General features: G+C 42.0%; 1 protein-coding gene across 4 annotated transcripts in view; it reads right to left on the reverse strand.

Annotated features, from left to right (window-relative positions):
* LOC129119816 (fatty acyl-CoA reductase 1-like) overlaps positions 1–22,837 on the reverse strand; it is a 118,133-nt gene extending 95,296 nt beyond the window's left edge. The window contains exon 1 of one of the 4 annotated variants that reach the window (XM_077178450.1): positions 22,683–22,837. The gene's annotated coding sequence lies outside the window, so the exon portion shown is untranslated. Of the gene's footprint in view, positions 1–21,708; positions 21,865–22,205; positions 22,446–22,682 lie in introns of those variants that run through there. The other 3 variants (XM_054632013.2, XM_077178447.1, XM_077178448.1) reach the window with 3 other exon arrangements.
* Between the last annotated feature and the right edge of the window lie 862 nt (positions 22,838–23,699).

The raw sequence follows: 23,699 nt of genomic DNA on the forward strand, positions 1-23,699 counted from the left end.
GAATTTTGAACAGGAGCTTTAAAAAACTTTTGAGTTGTCTGAAAGAAAGCCTGTTAGAGAGATGACTATTTTCCATAATGGTATTTGGTTTTAGCTGTTATCATGAATCAAAGAAATTATACCGGAAGTGCTCGGCTCCAAAGACAGTTAGAAATTATGGAGATGGTGCTGCCCTTTCAATTTTCAAATGCATATCTATCAGGTCTTGTGGGCCTTTTACAGTCTAGTGAAGCTATAATTCTAAAAGGTACAGACATACAGCTTAGTGGAAGTGGCATCTTCAGTCTCTGTTTCCTTATCTTCTCAAAAACAGCTTTGAGAGTTAAGCACATGGATTTTGCAGAGTGCTGCACTCTCATCCCCCATTTTTATCAGCTGTTCAGCTTAGAATAGCAGTTCGGTATTTGCCATATCAGCAGTACTGCCCTCCAGGAGCTGCATCCCCAGCCAAACCTCAAAAGAATCACTTTTTAGCATAGGCAGCTCCTCACAAGCTGCTCTGCTTCCTGCCAACCACTCTGGGTGGAGGCTTAGCTTCTAGCACCCAGCCACAGAAGATACTACCCAACAGGAGCACAACTGATGCTCTTGACCCACCCAGTTCCTCTCATCCCAGAGCAGTATCCAGAAATAGTGCAAAGATCTGCAGTGGCTTACAAGAGCCACTTGTGCTCTGGCAGGATTTTTAGGGCACAACTGGAAGCCATCTTCTCACAGCGTGAACTTTTGCCTTGGAGGGAAATGCTCAGTGTAAGCTGGCTTCTTTTAACACCATTCTAGGATGTAGTCTGTAGCACCTGAAGTTTAGCAGCTCCACAAGCATGAAGCAGAAATTCCTCTTGGCTGTCAAGTATTTGTTTGACTCAGATCACACGGAAGTATATTTAGCATGACTGGGATAAAAGAGGCTTTAGTTTAATGTACTGCTTAGCAAGGCGAAAAAAACCCTATAAACAATCAAGAAGCCAACCACATCCAAAACTAGATTTAATTGTAAATTAGCAAGGACAATTGAGCAGCGCTTAATGCAGGGACAAATCAAGAGAGGAGATTCAATGCTTCACCAGAGACTTCCCAAGAGACATAATTTTGTAATTAATGACACTGTTTTCTGTACTTCAGGGTACAACGTGTATCACCCCTCCTGGTGAGAAACACCAGTTTTGTTTTGTGGTTTTATTTACGCACACTGTTGACCACAATTAGAGGAAAAGAAATAATGCATTTATACACCATCTAAATGAATGTTTTTTTGAGAAGTCTTTCAAATCTCCCAACTACCAAATCAAGTCTGGTAAAGTAATTCAAGTATTCTGTAGGCCATACCTACATAACAACATGCCATTTCTTAGAGTAAAACCAAACCATACCAGAAAAACCTCATCATCAGGTTAAATAACTCTGTTTCCACTAGAAAATCCCCCTCAGAAGCAAAAGGGTAAGCAGGAGCAAGCTTCTCTCAGGAATGCTGGTGAAGGCTTTGGGGCATGAAGTGCAAGGAATCTTCCAAGTACATCATGAAGTTGTAAGCTCAGCACTAATAAAAGCTCACACAAGTAGAAGATGAAGAAATAAGGCAATTCATATGGGGATAAAGCCCTCAGTGGTCTATGTTTTGAGTAGTACTGAATTCCCACAGCTGCTGCACCAAAACTGCAGCATCCCTTAGACAGCTTGGCCATACCTTCTTTCTCCTAGGAGTGCATGTCCTTTAGTTATTTCTGGGCAGACTGCAATAATCAGGTAAGACAGGTGATGTTATACACAGCTGCTGTAAATGCTCCTTAACTGTCAGGATGGCTTTTCACTTCAAGTACAATTTTCTGAACTCATTTATTTTAAAAGAAACAGTAAATCCAAATTTCTTACATCTAGAATTCATGCTAGAAATTCATGAAAAAAAATCGTATTTTTTAAGCTTTCTATGAGCATAAACAGGTTATTTAAAAAACATTACAGAAATTAGTCTGTTGTTAGGAAACCTCTTGAAAACATTTACAGAGAAATTTTATAACACTAATTTTTGGAATATACTCTGCTTGCTTTACTACATTTCATAAATTAGAAATGGGTTTTATTGGCCTCATCTGAAAAATCACTGTTAAGAGTTTTATAATGAATGAGCTCATAAGAGAATTACAAGGACATAATGCATGCTAACATAGTAAAGAATAAGACAGGCTGACTTCATTAAAGTCATGAATTTGTAAAGTTTTCCTGTTCAGGATAGCATCTGAAGCACTTTTTTCAACTCAACACAAATGATAATAATCTAAAATGTTACCATTTCAAAGAGATTTAGGACTACCTGTACCTGTTTAGATAAAAGGACTTTAGCTGAATATGAATCACAGAAGACACAAAATATTCAAAAGCCCAAGATGCTTAAATGCAAAATATTAAGAAATAAAATATAACAATATAACAGTCTTTAACTCTTATGGTAACTCACACCTTAAGTGAACTTCAGATCTTTGCACTTCACTATCAGATGCAGACTGTAAGTACCTGCACAAGTCTGCATGAGAAGGACACTCATTGGATTGTTGTTGTTGTTATGCATGCCACATTTCCTTTCCCTTCCTGCTGATGAACACCCATCTGCTTTCACTTAGAGGAAACTTGTCAGACAGCAAAATTAAGATGTTCCAAAATATTTAATTTCACTTGGCCTGTGGCAAATAGTCAAAAGAAAGATCACAGCACTACATGCCCATCCAAATTTGCAACGAAAAACCATTACATTCTATGATACTTTTAATGAAAATTAAAATGCAAGTGAATTGCTTTGTAAATCAAAATGCTACATATTAAATGTGGAAGTCCTTGCAACAGAGACAATAAACATTCCCTACTCAAGAGAACAAAAATCAACAAAACAAACCTCTTAGGAGATGCTTATGTCTAGGACTGCTAGAACCTAATTTAAGTTCACCATGACTGCATTGAGACATAATTCCAGGAGCTCTAACATTAACTAAGATTAAATCACCAGCAGCTAAATGGTGTAATAAAACTGCACAATGCAGTTGTGGGGAAAAACTTGTTTTATTTCCCTTTCCATCTTCAGCAATATCAAAAGACAAGCTCAAAATTAAAACAGAGGAAAACAAGGGGTTGTAAGATGACTGATAAATTAAAATTCTTGCTCATGCATGAACCAGTTGGTTCTCTTGTCACCCCTTTTTACTTCTAAAATACAAGCACCCAAAGTCTAGGGAGCAAAAGAGCACTTGACTACATATCACCAAAATTTGATATTCTGGTAAAAGCTTTGAGCAGAAAACCATGGACACAAAGCACACTGTGCCCAAACAAAACAAGGTGCTTAAATGTTCCTCAACCAAACAAACCAGAAAGATCAAACTGAAATCTACAGAGTTCAGTCAGACCTTGTCATGATTTTTTTGGGTGAGCTGTGATTGTATTTTGCATCAAGAAGAACAGAGAAGATTAAAACTGTTACATTTTCTGGCAAGTTTTGTACCCATAGCACAACAAATTTTGCAATAAGTAAACCCCTATGTGATTTTAGTGGCTTCTTCCTTCAACTAAGTAAAAGAAACACTGCCCTGCTCATAAGCAAATTGAACTGACAGCTTATGTATGGAGAAAGATGAATCTAGAAGAACCAGCAGGCATCATCCAACACATCATATATTGGTTTTAGCTGTAGCTAAAATCTTTTACAGACTATGCCCCTATTACAGTACTACCATTCTTAACAATACCAGAACAATACTTGCAGTAAATATTTTTGAACAGCCAGCTCCTGGACTCCCTGATAACATGTGAATTTTGCTCTTCTAGACTCAATTACTGCAGTGAGAAGACTAAAGCTCAGGAATGCAAATTTGCTCATTTGTCCAATTATTTTCTTATTCAGTGTTTTCTCATGGTTTTTGAGGACATGATTTATGTTTCCTGAATAGCCAAGCTTGGTAAAACTAGTGCCATTTGAGGATAACAGAATCTAAGGAGAATCATCCCTGAAGCTAAATCAAAGTGTCTGAGTCAGGCACAGAGGAAGGGTCCCAAGGTTACCCACTCCCAACTCATCTGCTCAGTTTATAGGCTTCATTGAACATAACTAAGTTTACAGCATGCAAATTTAAAAAGAAAAGTGACATTTCACTGCACAGTTGTATTTACACTGCATTTTATAAGACTTTTTAGCAAGAAAATGAAGCATTTTTAACAACTTAAAAAAAACTCTAAACTAATACAGTTGACAAGCCTCGTACCTGAATGAAAACCACTTACTTGAGTTATTTAATAAACTTACATTTAGCATGATAATGCATTTCCCTTTCAGTCTGCAGCAGACAGGAACTAATACCCTCTGGCATTTGGAGGACACACAAGGCAGTTTTGAGGAATTAGATCTACCCAAGTAACTACCATGTAGGACAGGGAGCCTTTGAATTATTCTGGCTCATAAAATCATGCTGAATGCCTTCACAATTAGGAGATTTACTAAGACAGTATAACACAGAAAACCAAAGAAAGTTTTGCCTTCAAACTTGGTCAAACTATGTTTCTGCAGTTTGTAGCACTTGCAGCAGGCAGACTGACTCCATCCCACGGCAGGAGGCCACAGAAAAGCAGACTGCTGCTCTGGTAATGCCTTGTGGTTTGGGTTTTTGCAGTTGCTTAGCAGTTACGAAAACAAACCACTTGACAGAAGGTCAGAATTCATGACAAAGAAGTGTGGCAAACAGAGCAAAACTTACATATAGAGCCCTACCTTTTAAAGTACCAGCTAAGGCCTTAAAAAGAAAGTTGCTATAGTCATGATACTAAGGTTACAAATAATGTATTGCCTAGTACAAAATCAGAACAAACCTTGACACTTTTTTGTTCCCCTAAGTTATCCCACACTAAAGCACAAAAAAAGATTTCTGCTGGTTACCAAGTTCTCTGCAATTCTAGTTTAGTTAAACACCTTTTTTTAACCATGAAAAAAGTAAATCAAAAGTCTTCGGTGACCATAATCAATGCAAATCACTCATTCTGCTGGAATTCCATTGCAAATCAAATCAATAATAATAATCATCATCATCTAAAAACAACACCAAAATATTAAATTACACCATCCAAGTTATTCCAACACGAACACAAAAGACAGACTCTGCACTAGCACAGTGGAAAAAAGTGATAGATCAAGGTTTTGAGGGCACATGTTAAGCTTTCAGGTCATGAAGAAAGTGAGCATTCCATACCCAATATGTTACAGGTAGGTTTGGCTGGGATGCAAAACCTGGCTTGCAGCACAGTCCCACATAACACTGCCTCTCCAACTCTACCAATTCACCATCAGCAGTAGCCTGGAGCCAGAGAGAAATCATCCACAAAGACAGAATTTTAGAGAAGAGAGGCCAATTAACTGAGTCTCACACGTGAAGCATGAGACTCAATAAGCCTGTGTCAGAAGTGGCTCACAACCTTTGGGACCCACATTCACACATAAAAAGTTTTACCTACAAATGCCATGTTATACTTTGTAGTCTCATGCTAGTTAGTGTTCATATAAAATTTCCATTAGGAACAGCATTCCAAAATCAGAACAGACTGTATGCTTGTCATATGTATAAAGTTCATGCTGACTCTTGGGTTAAGTAGCTTGTAACCAGCTTAACTACAAGATTTAGAGGCACTGGTGTGTTTCCAATAACTCTCAGGTGGCCACACGGTGATGACACTAGCCACACATCAACAGCTTTGTTTTAAACATGTTTGGGTTCAAAATATCATCTGTGTAATGTGATGCTCCCTGACAATAAAGCTTTAGCCATATGCTTCACTCCTCCTCTCCAGTGACACAAGTGATTTTACCTCTACCCTACATATTTTTATGGCGTAACAACGTCTTCATTCCTTTTGGTTTAGGGCACCAAGCACCCAAAGAGAGGTATTAGCAGGGCTCTTCTGCAGGTGCAGTTTCAGGAGAGAGGCAACTAAGTTACAACCTGAGGTAGAGATGAGCCTGCTCTCAGAACTCCCTGAAAAATAAAGAGAAATGGTGGGATCATGTTAACACCATGACTTTGGTACAAGGGACCCAAAACCACTTCTACCTATTCTATGGAAACAAAGGCCCTTCAATAAACTGTATTTATATCACACCTGAAGAGCCTTGAATCTCTCAAATAAAATCCAGTCTAAAGTCTAAGCACAAAGTGGAATTTAAAATTAACAAGCCACTTACTACATGACAAACAGAACCAAGAAATCCAGGTAACACTACAATTTATTTCAAAGCTATGTGACTGCAAACTCAGCTCAGAATTCCCAGCTGGGCTGCTCAGAGAAGAGCGAGCAGATCCTATCCAAGAAACTAAAACTGATTTATGCTTTTGTTTTCATAACAATGACCCCTCAGCTTCTTGAGCAAAATGCGATTACACGTGATTGATTGCACTCTTACCTTAGTTACTGTCACTCTGTAGTTCTTAAGTTCATTTCATAAATGCTCTTGCATAACCTATGGGGTTTAACCAGAATCAGGTTTGTATATTCTAATTCCTATGTGCTTGTGGGTTTATGCAAGTAGTTCAACAATGAGATTTGCTGGCTGCAGTCACACAGTTCACTTTCAGGAAGGATACCCAAGAAGACAGGTACTGACCTTCCCATCCTGTCTTCTCAGATACCCTTTGAGCATACCCTTACTTCTGACTGCTGCTCCTGCTTCTGGACTGAAAACAAAAATGAACATGCACATATTCCTAAGACATGAATAATGTAACTTACACAATAAATGTTTGCCAGAACATTTTCTCTTTGAAATGTATTTTCAAGATATTCCACATGTAAATTTCCCTTTTTTTGCATACCTCCTCTGAAATCTATACTAGGTCATAATTAACCCCCCAATATATCCAGCAGAGGCAGAGACATTCCTAACAAGAACCTTTCCAGTAAAAGAACCACAGTGAACACTGATGCTTAAATTAAGCTACAGTAATTAAACATATGAAAATAAACACAAAAAATAAGCATATTAACATATTAAATCTAGAAACAGAAAAACTGCGTTCACATCCAAAAACAACTTACTGAAAATCTGAATTCTTAAAAATAGAATTATTTTGTTGAAATGAAAATTGAGGCTTGGTAGGGGATGAATAGGAAAAGCAATTTTTTATTTCATTTGACATTAGTAGTTCATTGCTAAATACAGATATAATTTACTACATATAAGATCAATGGCAACTTTTGTAATTACAGTCATGGCTTGGAAGGATAGAGGGAAATGTTGCTATAGCAATACCAACCATAAGAAGAAAATCTCTATCTACTCAGAGCATCATTTCTACATTGCATTGTTTTTATAGCAAAGCCTTTCAGCACAGAAGAGTGCAGTAAATCAAGAGTAATACCAATTTTCATCACATAGACATAGTCTGGGCGAGCATTTCACAGAAATATACTGAATAAGGAAATGATGACCAGACATCAACTAAGACTGCGTTCAGTTTAGTACTTTCATTCAGTATATGTCAATTAAAGTCAAGATTTTAAATCCAGGCTTTCCTAAGCCAACTTCTCATAAGTTGATTCAGAAAACAAAATATTTAGGGGTTGGCTGGGTGCTTTCCCCCTGTTCTCTACATAATCCCAAGCAGCCTAAATGAGATCCAGTCCTCCTTAAACTGGCTTGACCTAGGTATGCAGGGTTTCTTGGCTCAGGCAGCAAGAGAAATAAATAAAACTGGTTTGGAACTGGAATCGGCCCTGAAGTGAATACAGGCACATTTGCATGTTCCTACCCTGATGCAGCTGGAATCAGTATCTGAGAGTCAGATAAAACACGAAGGATGACCAACATACCCTTGCAACACCTTTTCCTGGCCAGCCTCAAGGGAGGGAATTCCCACCCACGGGTTTCTGGCAATAGGACTTGGCCTGTGGGTTTGGGGAATCAGGACTTTGGGTGTTTCTTTCTAGCTTGTCAAAGGTTGACCCCATTCTGTCTGTCTTCTGCTCCTACCCTGGATTACTGATAAAATCATGCTTCCAATTATCCTGGCTTTTAGCTGACTACTTTTTCACCTTTCCATGAGCTGGCCTCTTCAATTAAATCTTGCAGCATTCGCAATCAATCACAGTCAGATTTAAAACAAGGATCAACTCAATTGAAAACCATCATCAACACTGATCTGTGAAAACAGATCTATTATGATTCTGACAGCTGATTTTCTCATGTCTCTTTCTCTCTTACTTTTGACAAATTAAGTTTCAAAAACAGATTTCTATACATTTCTACAATTTCTAAAACACCTACAAAGAGAGAAGCAATAACTACAGTACACGTAATGTTCAATAAGTAATTCAAATTAAATAATTCTGATGAAATAAAAATTACCTGGCTTCTAATGGTCATGTGAACATTGTGGTGTTTATTCCCAAGGTGTGTCAAAAGAGCAGAAAATTTGAAAATGGCTAGGCAATATAAACACACATCTCACACAGAGTTAAGGACTCCTAGTACATGGATATATTTCAAGCTGACAGTAAGGAGGAAATCTTACAGAAGGACTTCCACTGTCCACCATTTCAGATTCACCCTCGTGGACACAGGAATGTCACAGCCGTACAAAATTCTTCCTCTGTATTGCTCATCCCTGATGTCCTGGGCAGAATCACAGAAAAACACAAAAACTCCAGTGCAATTCTTTGCAGATCAGCAGTTTGATTCTCCACTTGAAGAAGGACTCTCATCAGTACTAGATGAGGTCTGCCACAGCCTGGTCCAGCTGAGTCTCAAAAACACCCAAGGAAAGACTCCACCACCTCTCTGGGTGGCATGTTAAAACTCTTGTGCTACTCAGTGGTGAAAAACATTTTCCTAATGACCAGTCTGAAGTCTGCACTTCTCCTAATGGTCAGCCTGAGCTGCAATTTGTGACAGCTGTTCCTTGTTTTAACGATCTGCCTCAAACAAGAGTTCATTTCCATAGTAATTAGAACTTGTCTTTAAGAAGCTACAGGCTTCTATAAGATGGCCTCTTCTTTTGGGCAAAGTGAAACAGCCCAAGGACCCTAATCTCTCCTCATTACCTATGGTTCCCATGGCTCAGAATCACCTTGGTAATCCTCTCTCCATTTTCTAAACATCGTGCTTTGCATTTGAGGAACCTCAGAACTGACTGAAGAACCAGAGTACTCAGCAATGCTGAGAAGAACAATTACTTCCCCAGATCTGCTGGTCACGGAGACCACCATGCTGTCTGTCTTATTTGCAATGAAAATGCACCACTAGCTCATTTCCGACCTGGCAGCAATCATTACATCCAATAGCATTCCTACAAATGTTCTCTTCAGCCAGCTGCCTCCCAGGCTACATTGCTACAAGGAGCTGATCTGCACTTCAAGAGCTTTCTGTTAGCCAAATCTTAGGCTTCCTAAGACCCAGCTGAATTGCTTTTCTACCACTTCATGCACTAAACTCTCTCTCATGCCAATTTAATGTGATCTATAACTTTTCTCTGGGTGTATTCCATCCCACCATCGAAGTAATTAACAGAGAGGTGACATAACTGGCCCAATCCGTCACAGGCCACTTGTTATTTGTCTTCAGTGAGACACTGAGCCATGGAAGACTACACTTTGAACTCCAATATCCACACAATTTTCAATTAATCTAACAATCCATATACTTCCTCAGTGAGAGATGATAACAAAAACTGGAGTCAGAGAGTCACAGGATGGTTTGGGTTGGAAGGCCCTTAAAGACCAGCCAGTTCCCACTCCCCTGCCATGTGTAGAGACACTAGATCAGGTTGCTAAAAGTTCCATCCCTGGATTGGGCATTCACAACTTCTCTGGGCAACCTGTGCCGGTGACTCACCATCCTCACAGCAAAGAATTTACCCACCAATATGCCCACATCTACATATTTGGTCATTTATTCACAAAAGGCATTCGGGTTCATCAAATACTTCTTGCCCCTGGTACTTTTGGTTCAACTATTCTTGATTATCTTCTCACTCTTCTCATATTTGAAAACAAATTCCCTGGAGACATGATATATAACATTTCTAGGGATTGCAGAAGGCTAATTAGCCCTAAATTATCCTTCTTTCTCTCCTTAAAAAGATGGATATAATAAATAATGCCTTTCCCTAGTTTTCAGGAACCTTTCTGATATATTTTCATGGAGAACTGCAACTGCAGAATTGCAATTGCATCACCTATGTCTTTCAGCATCCTAGCATAAATCCCATCCAGCCTGATAGATCTGAACATAGTCAGTTTTTAAAAATAGTTCTGAGTAGTAAAATATTCTGTTTCCTGTGCTGCACTGCTTATTTAAGTTCTAGGCAAGCTTTGCTTTTGTACAAAACTGTGTTTGGAACAAGAACCTATCATGACTCTTGGCTGGTGGGACAAATTGCAATACAGGCCACCTCTTGCCCATGCACTCAATCCCACACTGCTTGGGCTCTGAGGACACAGCATTTATCCCCCCCCCCCACCCTTATAAAACTGGAGAGGGCTCTGCCCTCAAGCTCCATGAGCAGCTATCTACCAAAAAGTGCTTCTCACAACTAGCCAGTGACATATAAGAGAAGAGAACCCAAATATTCAGAGCACTAGCCTCAAAATACTGATAGAGGTAGAAGAACAGAGAGCCAAGAAATATGCACAGCACAAAGAAAACTTTCAATCCAGTTACTTCCCTTCAAAGTAACTGAAGGAATGAAGAAAAAGAGTAACTCGCCTTTCTGACACATGACATTAAACTTACTTAACAGGACTAAAATGACTAGATTCTACATGGATTCTGCTAGGATGTGGTTACTACAGGGGTGAGACCCAGTGAGACTCCCCTTCACTGACATTAAAGAATCTCACTGCTGCCTTGACAGACCTGCCAGGCTGACTCCCTGAACGCTCAGTGCAAGAGTGCTACCTACCCTCTCCTCTGCCTTTACCAGGGACCTGCAATCTGCTGCAGACTTGTCACTACTTGATTCTGAGTTGAGAAACAGGAGGACCCAAATGCTGTCTAATGGCAGCATTTCCAGAGGTCTTCAGAAAAGCCCTCTGTGCAGATGCCAATTCTCAGTACTCAGAAGGGAAGCTGTTTCCATCACATGCAGTTTTTGAACACTACTCCCTACTCCACTTAGACAACACATACACTCTGCTACAGAATAGCAGGATGGCTCAGGCTGGAAGGGAACACAGTGGGGCAGCTGGTCTCGCTTCCCTGCTCCAGCAGGGCCATCCCAGAGCACAGGGGACAGGATTGTGTAGAGAGGGGTCTGGAATATTCCCAGTGAGGAGACTCCACACCCTCTCTGGACAATCTGTTCAGTGCTCGGTCGCTGTCCAGGACAGAAGTTCTGCCTCCTGTCCAGGTGGAACCTCCTGGGCTCAGTCCCTGCCCGTTCCTCTGGTGCCATTGCTGGGTCCCTGGAGCAGAGCCTGGGCCCTGCTCGGAGCCCTCCCTGCAGACAGGGACACCCAGGGCTGAGGGCCCCTCTCAGCTGGGGCTCCTCTCCAGGCTGGACAGCCCCAGCTCCCTCAGCCTTTCCCTGCCAGAGATGCTCCAGGCCCTAAATCATCTCCACAGCCTCCACTGGCCCCAATCCAGGAGCTCCCTGTCCCTGCTGACCTGAGGAGCCCAGAGCTGGACACAGCACTGCAGATGTGTCACACAGGGCAAAGCAGAGTTAATCTCATGTTCTTTCTAACAGTGAAGTGGGAAACAAGTGCAAAAGACTGCTTTGCTCCTCTTCATTCAGCCTATGTCATGCTAGCAGACCTCTGTATCTGATTTCAAATCTACCATGTTTACCTAATTTTCACATACTTTGTACCACTTATTATCACTTGTGTGCTTTGCTATGTTCCCTTTGCTTTCTGGTACTAATGCCACACTCTTACGAAGAAAATGCACACCTCCAATGAGTGTGAGAGTAAACACTAAGTGCAAATTTAATAGGATCACTAAAATCAATGTTTTCTGGCAGAAAATATTCTCAAGAGGATAGAGACCACACTACCAGTGTGGCCCAGCATACCTTGTTCTTGTAGTATACAGTCCTGGTGGAGAAATATTAGTAGAACTTTCATGTTTATGCTAAAACATCAGAAGGTATGTTTCCCTGCTAACAATACACCAGATATTTATTTGCATTAAAGAAGTTATTTAATCAATGAAGAAACACTCAAAAAATCCCAAAACTAAAAAACCTCACCAACAACAAAAAAACCACAAACAAAAAAAACACCCACAAACCAAAAAAGAGTTCTACAGTTGTAGCTTACAACTTATGAATAGGAGGACAGCAAAAAGAGAAAATTGATATATTTTACCCTAAGAGTACACTCAGATCAGAATTTGCGCTTTAAAGGAATGAAGGTAAATTTCCATAAAGTATGAAAAACGTGGCATTTTAAAAAGCTAAGGCAATGAAATATGACCTTTTCATCATGGAATTAATAATCCTTACTGTATTTTCCCAGCCTTAATCCTCCTGAACTTTCAAATCAATTATCAAATAGATGCAATACCTCTATTAGTGCAAGTGGAACTTTCTTGTTTGCTAAGATTTTTGCACAGCACTGTACAGAGTAAAAACCCATGTACTTACGGGACACTCCAGTGAAAATCTGTAAATGATTTAAAAAAAGCTGCTACTAGCAATTACGAGCACTTTAGATAAAAAGCATCTTTGACAGAATATTTTGGGCACTACACTTTGCATGGAAAGGACATAAGGTTGCACACAGCAGGTAGGATTTTTGAAGTCTAAAAAACAGAAATAAAAAAGAAAAAATAAGAGCGAGGAAGTGCCTACTTTATTTTATAAATGAGTCAGTAGTACTGGGTGATATTTTTACAGAGCTGCATGGAGCAAAGCACCAAATGCTGCCACTGCTACTCTAGAGTGATAATATAGTCAAAACACTGAAAATTATATGTTTAGAGTAAAAATCCATATGAGGACTTGCATACATTTCACAAAACCAAATCCTACTGCCTTAATTAATTCCAACAATCAGATGTAATAAATTTAGCTTACTCTTCTTACCCAGGAGACAAAGTACAAGTTTCCTGCTCTGTATCTAGGACTGCTATGAGACCTACTTCTAGAATTCCATTTGTTATTTAAGGGCTCACAGTCACAATCACATTAGTCACACTCAGTGTAGGTGTATGCAGAAACTAAGAGAACTACTCTCTTTGAAAGCACCCTGTCATTTAATGAAAGACTGTGACTGTTTTAACATTTTGAACACATGAACCTCAGATCAGAAACAAGTTCCTATGAAGGGCTCCAGATCACCTTACCTCATCTCCCAGAACAAGACTTACCTAAGCTGCCAGGGAAATTAAATGTTAGTGACAAGCAGAGAAATTGGGTTTTGATAAATACAGATTATGTCACTTCAGAAGGCAAGAACTTCCCCATCTTCAAGGATGCAATCTATGGTCAGCAATGGAATCTCTGGCATTGTGTATTATTTTTTCTTTTTTTAATGTGCTTATCTAATTTTTAACATTATATACCAACAGCTAGATATGCCAACCTATAACCTTTAAGACTGGAAGTTTAAAATCATATTGAATGTCAAGAGCAAAGCAACCTGTCCTCCTGTGTACATCAGCATCCTGGGCTGGGGGAATTCTGGCCTTCCAGAGATGTGACAAATGTCTTCAGTATTAATGCAACTTCAGCCTGCTGATGATTCACCAGCAGAGGGGTGACTATTAAAACACAAATATTCATTACTTGAAAACCCATGCTGCTGTAAATGTAGCACTGACAGGCAAAAGTTTCCAAGAGGAACCTGAGAATTAATACACATATCCCCTGTCCAAGTGGAATAGTATGAGGAACTAATGCCTCTGTAGGCTGTGATTGACTTGCTGTCAGATCACAGTTAAGTTTTGCATATGTGGTTGGTTCAACAGCATTACTGTGTTGGCAGAGTCCAGAGATCTCATCTTTAAAATATGGGTGGGGTGTCATCACATCATCTTGGAAGCACACAGCTCCACCTTCTCCCTGATCTGCTTGCTGGGAATTCTTTGTGGGTAAGTTTATCAGCTGTAAGCAATGCCTTGAAAAGTCAGTTCTTGAAAAACCCTCACCCAGCCAAAGCAATAGGCTTTCCCCTTGGTGGAAAATTCAGCACTCCCAATGGCAGAAACACAATCTCAGCTGTATATGGACCAATACAAACATCCAGCAGAAAAAAATGCTGGGCTGAAACACCTAAGGCCACATTTATGAAACATTCCACTGCCAGAACTGATACTTCTCCACAAATCAGCTGATTTGGACCCTGTAGCAAACAGCACAATTCCCAGATTTGAGACAGGTGCCTGTAAGGCACTGATTTTAGAGTGACTACAGCTAGCTTTAGAACATGGTGGAGATGAGTGCCATTCTACTCTTAGTCAAAGAGATTAATACACAGCTAGCAGTCCGCCTGACACTACATAGGAATGAGGGGTCAGGAATAGGCCAAAACAAAGGTGAAGGGATATACCTCCGTCAGGAAATGAGGCTTTGTGGTCACAGCCTGAGCTCTCTCAGCTTAGTGAAGTGGCAGCAGAACTAGGCGAAGGAACAAACCAAAATGCCTGGGAAAGGACACATATTAGGAAATGGGAAATGAAAAAACATTAACTGAGAAATGAATCAAGGATCCAACATTTCCTATCAAATCACTGTGTTGTTTAGGGTACCCTGAAACCTTAAATTCAAGTACAGCAGAAACCCACTGGCTGCTCTGAGGATGCATAGGCCAAGGCAGTAGCCACTGAACATAAATGTAAGAATAATGTAAGAATAAAGAAAAATTAAAACCATAGCTAGACACTGCTATGGCAAATGTTACTGGTTATCTGCAGAACCACAAAGCTTTTCCACTGAACTGGCAGGTCTGAGTACTGCCCCTAGGTGCAAGATTCAATGGTTATTTTGCTACACACAACAGAGCATGGCATAAACACCCTGGTACCCCCTGAGCTCCTTGCCCTCTCATCTCTGCAAGTGCCATCAACTTTATTTCAGATGCAAAGAAAGGCACAAAGAAATGCAGAGGGGATCACTGACATTTTGTTACATACTAGAAATGTACTGCTCTGGAGTGTCTAATGAAGATAGCAGCAATGAGGACCCCAAGGAAGTCACTGGTAGAAACCAGTGTCATTCGATGTCTGTAATATTTTGACTTGAGATTTCACTTCTTCCTGCAACAGGGCTCTACAGGGAAGTAGAAGCAGAATCACATCAAAGCAATAATGTACATTACTGGAGAAAGGATCACAGGGGATGTAAAGAGCTAGGTTGAGAAGTTCCAGCTGCTCTCACAGGAATAAAGGAAGAATCTACTGCCCACACTGCATGGCTACCAGAGCTCCGAGGCTGCATAAACAGATCTTTTATCACAAAAGCAAGCAGGTTGTTTCTTTGCAGTCTGCAGGGTGGTAAGTAGAGCAGCAAGGATGCAGTTATACGAGCTGAAGGTTAACTAAGGGTGTAATTCTGTCACATTCAATTTAGAAATGTGAATACATTTCATATGACTTTGGGTGTCTTACTAATGGCCTGGAGAGCAATAGCCTTAGGCTCTTCAAAAATTTTTTGTCCAACAAAGGAGTTGAGTCCTTTACAGCAATGACATTTACTTCAACAGCCAAAGGCAATCTAAAAGCAGTCCTGGACTGTGATGTTCTCCTTGACTTAAAGCTAGAAGCAATGAATAAGCTGATGTCAGTATATGCAATAGTTTTGCTAAGGGCTCCTTCTGTAACAAAATTTCACCCTCAAAATTGTCCTTAAAATTAGGTTTAAACAGTCATGCCATGCATTTCAGACCAACAGATACCAAAAATAAAAGAGCTCTGTGAGCATGTACTACATCAGAAAGTGCTTTAGGTCAGGGAGGCAACTCCTTTTATCTCTCTCCCCTCCACACTCTCCCTCACAACAGAGCACTTCTGAAACTCTTCCATTACATACCCACAGCTCAAGCATGGGACTGGAGAAGAAACCTATTCATTTCTGTCCTTACAGAGAAAGATTTTTAAAACTAAGGCCCAATAAGACCACATGTTAGTCAATAAGCAGAGACAGATGGTAAAAGCAGATGGTTTTGAAAGGATTTGCAGCAGTCCCTGGCTCCACCACCTCAGAAGCTCCACAGGGTACTGGCAGAAGAAGTGGTTCCTTTCCTTTTCTTTCCTTTTCTTACTCCAGAAAACCAGCAGCTGATCTTGCTGGTTGCCACAAAGGCAGGAAAGGACAGGCAAAATTCACTCATGCTCTTCATCCTACCTCCAAACTGCTTTTGCCCCTCTGCAGAAGCTCAGCTAAACACAAGCCGCTGCTCTAGGCTGAGCAGCCAGGTGCCCACCGGACAAGAGACACAAATTCACCCCCGTGTTTACTGGTCTCAGCCAGGACCAGAGTAGGCAGAGCTCCTGGGTTTGGCAGTCACTCACCACAGACCATGACCATTTTGCTTCTGACCACGCCAGAGGATGGTACCTAAGAGAGCACGCTCCAGTGCTGAACCCCAGCATACACACCCACCCACAGACCAGAGCCCTGCTTAAAGCACCAGCACCTGTTTCTGAAGGCCCTAGTGCGAAGGCATCTTAGATGCTGCAACCCCACACAGCCAGACAAATGGTGAATGACTTCACGTCACAGAGCGATATGGCAATGGGAGCAAACCTCACAGAAGCACAGCTATTCACATTACACCTCAAAACAGAAAAAGTGGGGAAAAAAACATTACTTCATGTGTAAATAATAGCAGTGACAGAAAAATAGATTTCCAATGAGTGTCATGTGTTTGGCCAAAGCAATATTGCTACAGGTGCAACCTTCTCCAAGTTACTGCTATTTATGCTCAGGGAACAAGAACCCACTAAAGACAAAGAGACAGCACGAATGTCATGGTGTCATTTTGGGCACACTGCCTCAGCTGGAGCACAGCACCAGCTCCAGTCAACAGTAACTCTCCTCTGAGCTATCAACGCTAAACATCTTATCACACCTAAAATGATGACTCAGACCATTTCTTATTCTGCCAATGAATCATCACATGGTGCCACCTCTGGCTACTATCAAAACCGCCTGTAACCATTTCAGCCATTAACTCCAGAGTACACTCATTCCAAAGAACCTTTTAGAACACTGCTCTGCTCTATTAATGCCCACATATTTTGTGGGTAAATAAAGAATCTCTCTTTTAGCATTTACTAAAGTGTAGGGTAGGAACTGCACTCCTGAAAGGCCTAGTACTTTTCCTACACAGCATATACATTTTTCAGATTTTCCTCAGAAAGAGGAGTTATTGGCTCAATGTCAACATAAGACTTATTCTTGCTTTACATTTCTTAAAACAATGCGACTGCATAGCTTTGTAAGAACTTTTTTCTTGTTGTTTATCTATCCCACTGTTAACAAAATTGCAGTCAATTAACATTTCCATTCTTAAGGAATATTCTAGAGAGGGCTGTAACACAATAGTGCAATTATATTCAGCAGCCCCAAAATAAGAAAAGGCCTTTTTGAACCATCTACAGCAAAATAAATCTCCCTTCTTTACATTAAATCAGGGAACAATTCTTTCCTTCAAACAATTAAGTTTATGGCTTCTTTCAGGAATGTAAAACAGAAAACAAACAAACAAACCAAAAAAAGAAGCTGCCAGTCCAGCCAGTCCCAATTTTATACAGCACTGCAGAACAGTACTGAAAACTGAGTCTGCTACAAAGGTAAACATAAGCCATTCAAAACTGGAATCAAAACTTTGTATTTGTTTACAGAGAGCACCCCATGGTAAAATTGCTTCTTACCTTTGGACACAATAAAACATGGATCTGGGCTTGGACAAAGGCATGGCCAAAAGATGGCTTTAGAAATTATATTGTAAGCATCCAGGTTTGTGACCAGTCTTGCCATTCTTGAATGCATCAATCAGTCATCAAGTTTTATATTTTTTCTGTTAACCCCACAATCTGCTACTCAAAGCAGATATGGAAGATGGATATTGGTATAGAGGGTTAAAAATTAATTGAGGTAAGAGGAAAACCTATTATAATCATAAATTTATGGGCACAGTTGCACCACAATCACATTGTGGAAGGAGAAAAATTAATTGGGAAGGAGAAAACTTTGGAGTCAAACACAACAGCATATTTTTGAGGCACAAGATACCTTTTCCTGTGAGCATGAGTGGAAGAACAGAACCCCATGCGATTTCCAGCCACTTGAAACTCCCTAAGCAGGGGTACACACAAAGAGAAACAGATTCAAGCAACTCCTGCAAAACACAGCTAATATTAGCTTAGAACAGAACACGATTATAACTGAATTACAGGTATTTTTGCCAAACCTTCAATATGCCTCATGCTTTAACAATAAATATAGTAACAGATTTGAGGGTGAAAGGGTTTCCAGTTTTTAGTAATTATCAACAGAACATTAATTACATACCTACTATTATTATTTCACTATGTAAAGACCTAGTTTGCTGTAATTTTAACACTACGTCACTCAAAGACAGCTAAAGAAAGCCTTAAAGCACTATGAAAATAAGAATTAAAAAAATACAAAAAACACCACAGACAAAACGTCTGCCTCAGCTGGCATTAAAAATGGGAAACATAGGCTTACCATTCAAAAACAGAATGGAAAAGAACTGTAATAAAAGAAAAAGCATCTGCTGTAGTCTTATCTTGAAGGATATCATTTCCTCTTTGACTCTGTTCATCAGACCCTTGAAGGGTATGTCTACACAAGTGACTGGAGACAGGCAGGCACCTCTCCTCCCTCTCCAGACTGGCCAGATAGGAGTCAAATTAAATCCAGAGGCCATGCAGAAGCATCAGTACAGCACCAAGCAAGCTCGTGATGCCAAACGTCCCCTGCTGCAAGGAGCAGCGCACTCTTCCCCCAAGTGCACGATCTCCACCGATTCCTCGATCTCCACTGATTCCTCGCAGTGTTTTAGCCAGGCATTGAGTCACACCCAGGAATTCCTCAACTCAAAACCAGGCCAAGAGCAACAACAAGAGCAGATTTGCATTTGGCCAGAAGTAATAGTCCCATCCCAAGCAGGAGGTCCGGAATGAGTAGCCAGAGGTGAGGCAGGCAGGCAGACCCCCTGGTCAGGTAGGAGCTCACATTTAGGGAGCAAGGTTTTGGGGAGTTGCCAGCGCAGCTCCACACAGGCCAGGTGAAGAGCTCCCAAACTACGACTGCCTTTGTGAAATAGCTGTCTGAGCCAGGGAAGTCAACGTCTTTCGGACTATCCTTATTTCCAGACACATCTGGTGATGTCTGACTCTTTCCATGACCCACTGCTAATAATTTAGATAATTTTAATCTCGCTGGATAATATTCAAACTTCCATTTCTTAAGCCTCCTTTGTGGACTCAACCCTTAGGGAAACAATGCTATAATTTTTCATAGTGATAATGCAAAATAATTAAAGGACTATGAAAAATTATTATAGGACAATGCTAATATTATCCCCTGCAGCCGTTATTCCCAATATTTTCTTCCAAACATAGCAAAACCAAAAAACATACTAAAATAAGCAACGGTCCTCAGATGAATTGGTACTCATCAACACAGTTTTCTCCACCCCACTGAGTTGCTCACATGATCTTCTATAGGTCAAAGTAATTTGCTTTGGGGAAAAAAATGGCAAAATCTAGGAGCTTTCTATGTGAAATGTATGGGGGGGGGGGGAAGCTTTTTTCCAATGACAGTCTAATTCTGCAGGCTGCTCCTCTGGAGCAAGGATCTACACTCTGTCACAGGACTCAAAATCATCAGTATCCAGAAGATTTCTGAAGACAATGGCCACTTGTTTGTGTTCTCCACTGCACCATGCAGCCAAATGACAGTTTCTGTGCCTTTGGTCAAACTGCTAACAGTCCCTGACACAATCCTTCTGCCCTGTCACCATCCATGTTTCTCTCCCTGTCAGCCCTCCCACACCTTCCCAAGTCACCCACCTCCCCAAGATTCAGGTTTGTCAGATCTGAACTGACTTTGGGGAAGGTACAAGAAGCTTATCAGTCAAAGCTGCTTCCTGTAACAGAGCCACAAACTTTGTGCCTCTGTTAACGGGCCATTTCCTATTACTTTCATAGTAGCTGATCTCTAGATATTTTTTCCCCAGCTGACATGCTTTGGGTTCTATTTACTCAGCCTTTTCTCACATGGTCTTCAAGATGTTTTAAAACTACATTTCCCCACCACTAATTTAAACAAGCCTTGACAGGGATTAAACTTGAATCCTGAATTGGAAGAACTGAAGATTTGCAGCTTTGTTACAATATCAGATCCATCCTCAAACATACTCCAAATATAGTAGAAGGCTGGCCTAAATCTGCTATTCCTTCATGTTTAATTCAGATACCTTTGAGTGAATGCATCCCTACTCCCCTCAATTTTCTCATCCCCAGTTCTCATCACCTATGTACTGAAATTTATGGTGACTTTAACTTAGAAAAACACCCCAAAACACAAACAAAATGTTTTAAAACACTATAGTTATGCAGAAACTAGTTGTCAGAACAACACAATAGATCTAGAGGTTAAAGCACTACATTGCAACAGGCATTTTACAACTTAACTAAAGCAACTATCAATTTTTAAACTATGTGGTTCCTTCAAAGAGAAGACGAGTCCCTAACTCAGTAATAAACAGAACTTGGATTTTTCTAGTCAAGAACATTACAGCTAAGCAGGAAACTATGATGCTTTTGATACAGCAGTGCAAATCAAAATAAACTCCAATAGCAGATCTCTGCGCCAGCAGCTTCTTAACAAGTGGGGATGAAGGTTCCCAGAATGTCAGCATGCACAGAAAGTTACACTCTAAACTGATAAGCCAAAACAATGTGAGCTTTGGTATTAAAAGCTTCTGAAAGGCCTTGCATTTTGTTATGTTTCTGGGATCATCTAATAGTTCAATCGTACACTTGTTTTAATACAAATTCAAATGAACCAGGATTAGAGCTGATATGGATTTTGGAACACATTTTTCTAGCCTAAAAATGACCTTCAGAGATAGCAAACTTTCAGTCTAAATAAAGATGCAAAACTAGCCTTTTGACTGAATTTATAATGCAATATTTCTGGATGAACTCCAATATAGTTTTACTAGTTCCCCCCCAACAAGATAATGGTCTGTCATTAGTTATTTGTTTCTCTAGCTATGCCCTTAAAAGGCTCCAAGGCAAACACGAAAAAACAAATTGTTCTGAGTAACATTACTGTAAAGGACTGTATAAGACAAGACAAGGTCACATGTCTCTAGTTCCCAGAGAACCGAAGATATCCTCACAGGATCCTGTAACAAAATTTATGTTTGTGGTGCCCTGCGGGAAGGGGGTAGCAGGGATATCCAGTCATTTCCCAATCAAGAGACAGAAAACATCACTAAGGCTCTTTCCTCATATGAATAAAATTCTATCGCTATCTAACACCACACTTCCATTGAAAAAAAAAGCCAGAAACAACGTATGGGCCTAAGAGCAGGAAAACAAAAAGGCAACCCTCCCCCAAAAATTAGATTAGATCTTTATTTTGAACCGTATCGCACTGACGATTTCCCCTCACCCGCAGCCAACCCTGCGGCGAGGCAGGGCGGGAGCCGTTCGCCACATCCTCTCCTCATTCACAGAGTCTCACCCCGGCATCAACTCACCCAAGGAAGAGCCGAAGCACCAGCGGGGCTGGGGCCGCCGTCGCCCCCGGGGTACCGCCCGATGCCAGGGGCTCGACCACGCCGCTCCCGGCTTCCCGGCCGCGGTACCTGCCCCGCACGACCCCGCCGGAGCCTCCCAGCCCCGCGGCAGCCGCTGCAGCCGGCCCGGCCCCGCCGCCTCCCGGGCATCCTCCCTCTCGAGCGTCGCCTCCTCCTCGCCCTCGCCCCCACACCATCTACTGCCTTCTTGGGTGTTTTGGGTTTTTTTTCTTTTCTTCCCTCCGCCGTGCCCCAGCGGGTTGTTACCCTCAAGTGCCGCTTTTCCGACCAATTCCTGTTTCCAAATCGCTGCCCCCCACCTTCCCCAGCACGCAGGCAACTCCCGGCAAAGAAGAGGCGGAGGACAAGAGAAAAAGCAAGCAAGCAAAAAAACCCCAAAAAAAACAATGAAAAAAAAAAGGCAAAAACCCACGGGGAAAAAACCATATAAAACCCACCCAAATAAAATTAATAAACCTCTCGTGGCGCTCCAGGTGTGATAGTGTGTATCCGGCCGAGGGAGGGAGGCGGGCAGGAGCAGCGCCAGCCCCGCTGCTCGGAGCCGGACCCGGGGAGGATGCGCGCCCGCCCGGGTGCGGACTGGGGCCGCCTGGCTCAGCGCCGTGGGCTCTGCAGCAGAAGCCGCCAGGCACCGCCAGGGCGGGAGAGCGGGCCCCGCCCCGCCCCGGCAGCGCTCGGCTCCGCGTGTGCCCGTGAACCCCCGCCTCAGGCCGCCCCTTCCTCCGCGGCCGCTGCCGGCGTCGCCCCTCAGCTGTGGGGCACAGGCGTATTCGGCGGCCCGGCCGCTCCCGGCCGCGGCCGTGCCGCAGGGGGTGCGGACACGCCGCGCCATCCCTGCAGGAACCAGCAAGGCAGGCGAGAAAAGGCTCCCTCTCTCCCTTCCCTTCTTCCTGCCGGAGGGCTCCCCTCCTTACCGTGCTGCTGGGGCTCCTCCGCCGCCTCCGGGCTCGCTGGGGCCGGAGCGAGCGGCGGCGGTGGCGGCTCCTCCTCGGCGCCTCCCAAAACCCCTTCCCCACCCTCGTCCTTCCCCGCTCCGCCTGCGCCGGCGTGAGCCGGCGGCCGGGAGTGCGGGAAGCGTGGTCGGGCTGCGCTGGAGCTCCGCAGGGATCCAGGGGAGGGTGGGGGAGCCGCAAAAGCTCCTAAATCCATGGTGAAGGGGCAGGGTGAGTGGTCCCTCGGGTGCCCTCCAAGGTTATTACACCTCCTTACCCTCTTCAGCTTACAGCAGAATTTATGTCTACGATTTAAATGGTCAGGAAGAATGCACAGAAACAGAGTTATAAAATAGGCATATTATGTTAATTACGCAACTTGTCTTATAAGCGTTAGGGAAAAAACGAGATTTGCAGCATGCCTAGTCAGCCTAGAATACCTGCTTTTAACACAAATATTCATTTTCTCTCTTTGGCAATAGAAGGTACACCCTCTGATCTTTTCAACTCAGCATCAGAATCATCAAGATGAGACATTTTTATAGTCTCTTATTACACTTGCAGCATGTATGAGCATTAATTAATTTTACAAGGTTGTGTTTATTTCATTATTTCCTTCCATTTATTAGTACTGGGAAAAAGCCAGCCCGGGAGAGATGGGGTAAATTGCTCGCTGATGAGTGAATCAGTATGAGGGCTATCAGCAGAACACCCCACACAAAGGGATTAAGTACTGCACCAACAACTGCAGCTCCCCCACTTCTAGCTCCTTGCTTGGAGAGTTTATAGGCTACAGGTGCCTGCCACTTCCACATGAGACCTACCAGTGCCTGTTGGCACATCTGGGCACAATCTAAGGCTAGGTGGAATCTCCAAAGCCTCATTTCACCTCATTCTGCCAGGTGTCCTTACAGTACACGTGCCAGTCACCTTCATGTGACACAGGACATAGGGCTCTAAGACCCAGGCAGACCACAAATATCCAACCAGGACACAAGG

The sequence above is a fragment of the Agelaius phoeniceus genome, chromosome 5 (assembly GCF_051311805.1).
Source record: "Agelaius phoeniceus isolate bAgePho1 chromosome 5, bAgePho1.hap1, whole genome shotgun sequence".
NCBI classification, from domain to species: domain Eukaryota; kingdom Metazoa; phylum Chordata; class Aves; order Passeriformes; family Icteridae; genus Agelaius; species Agelaius phoeniceus.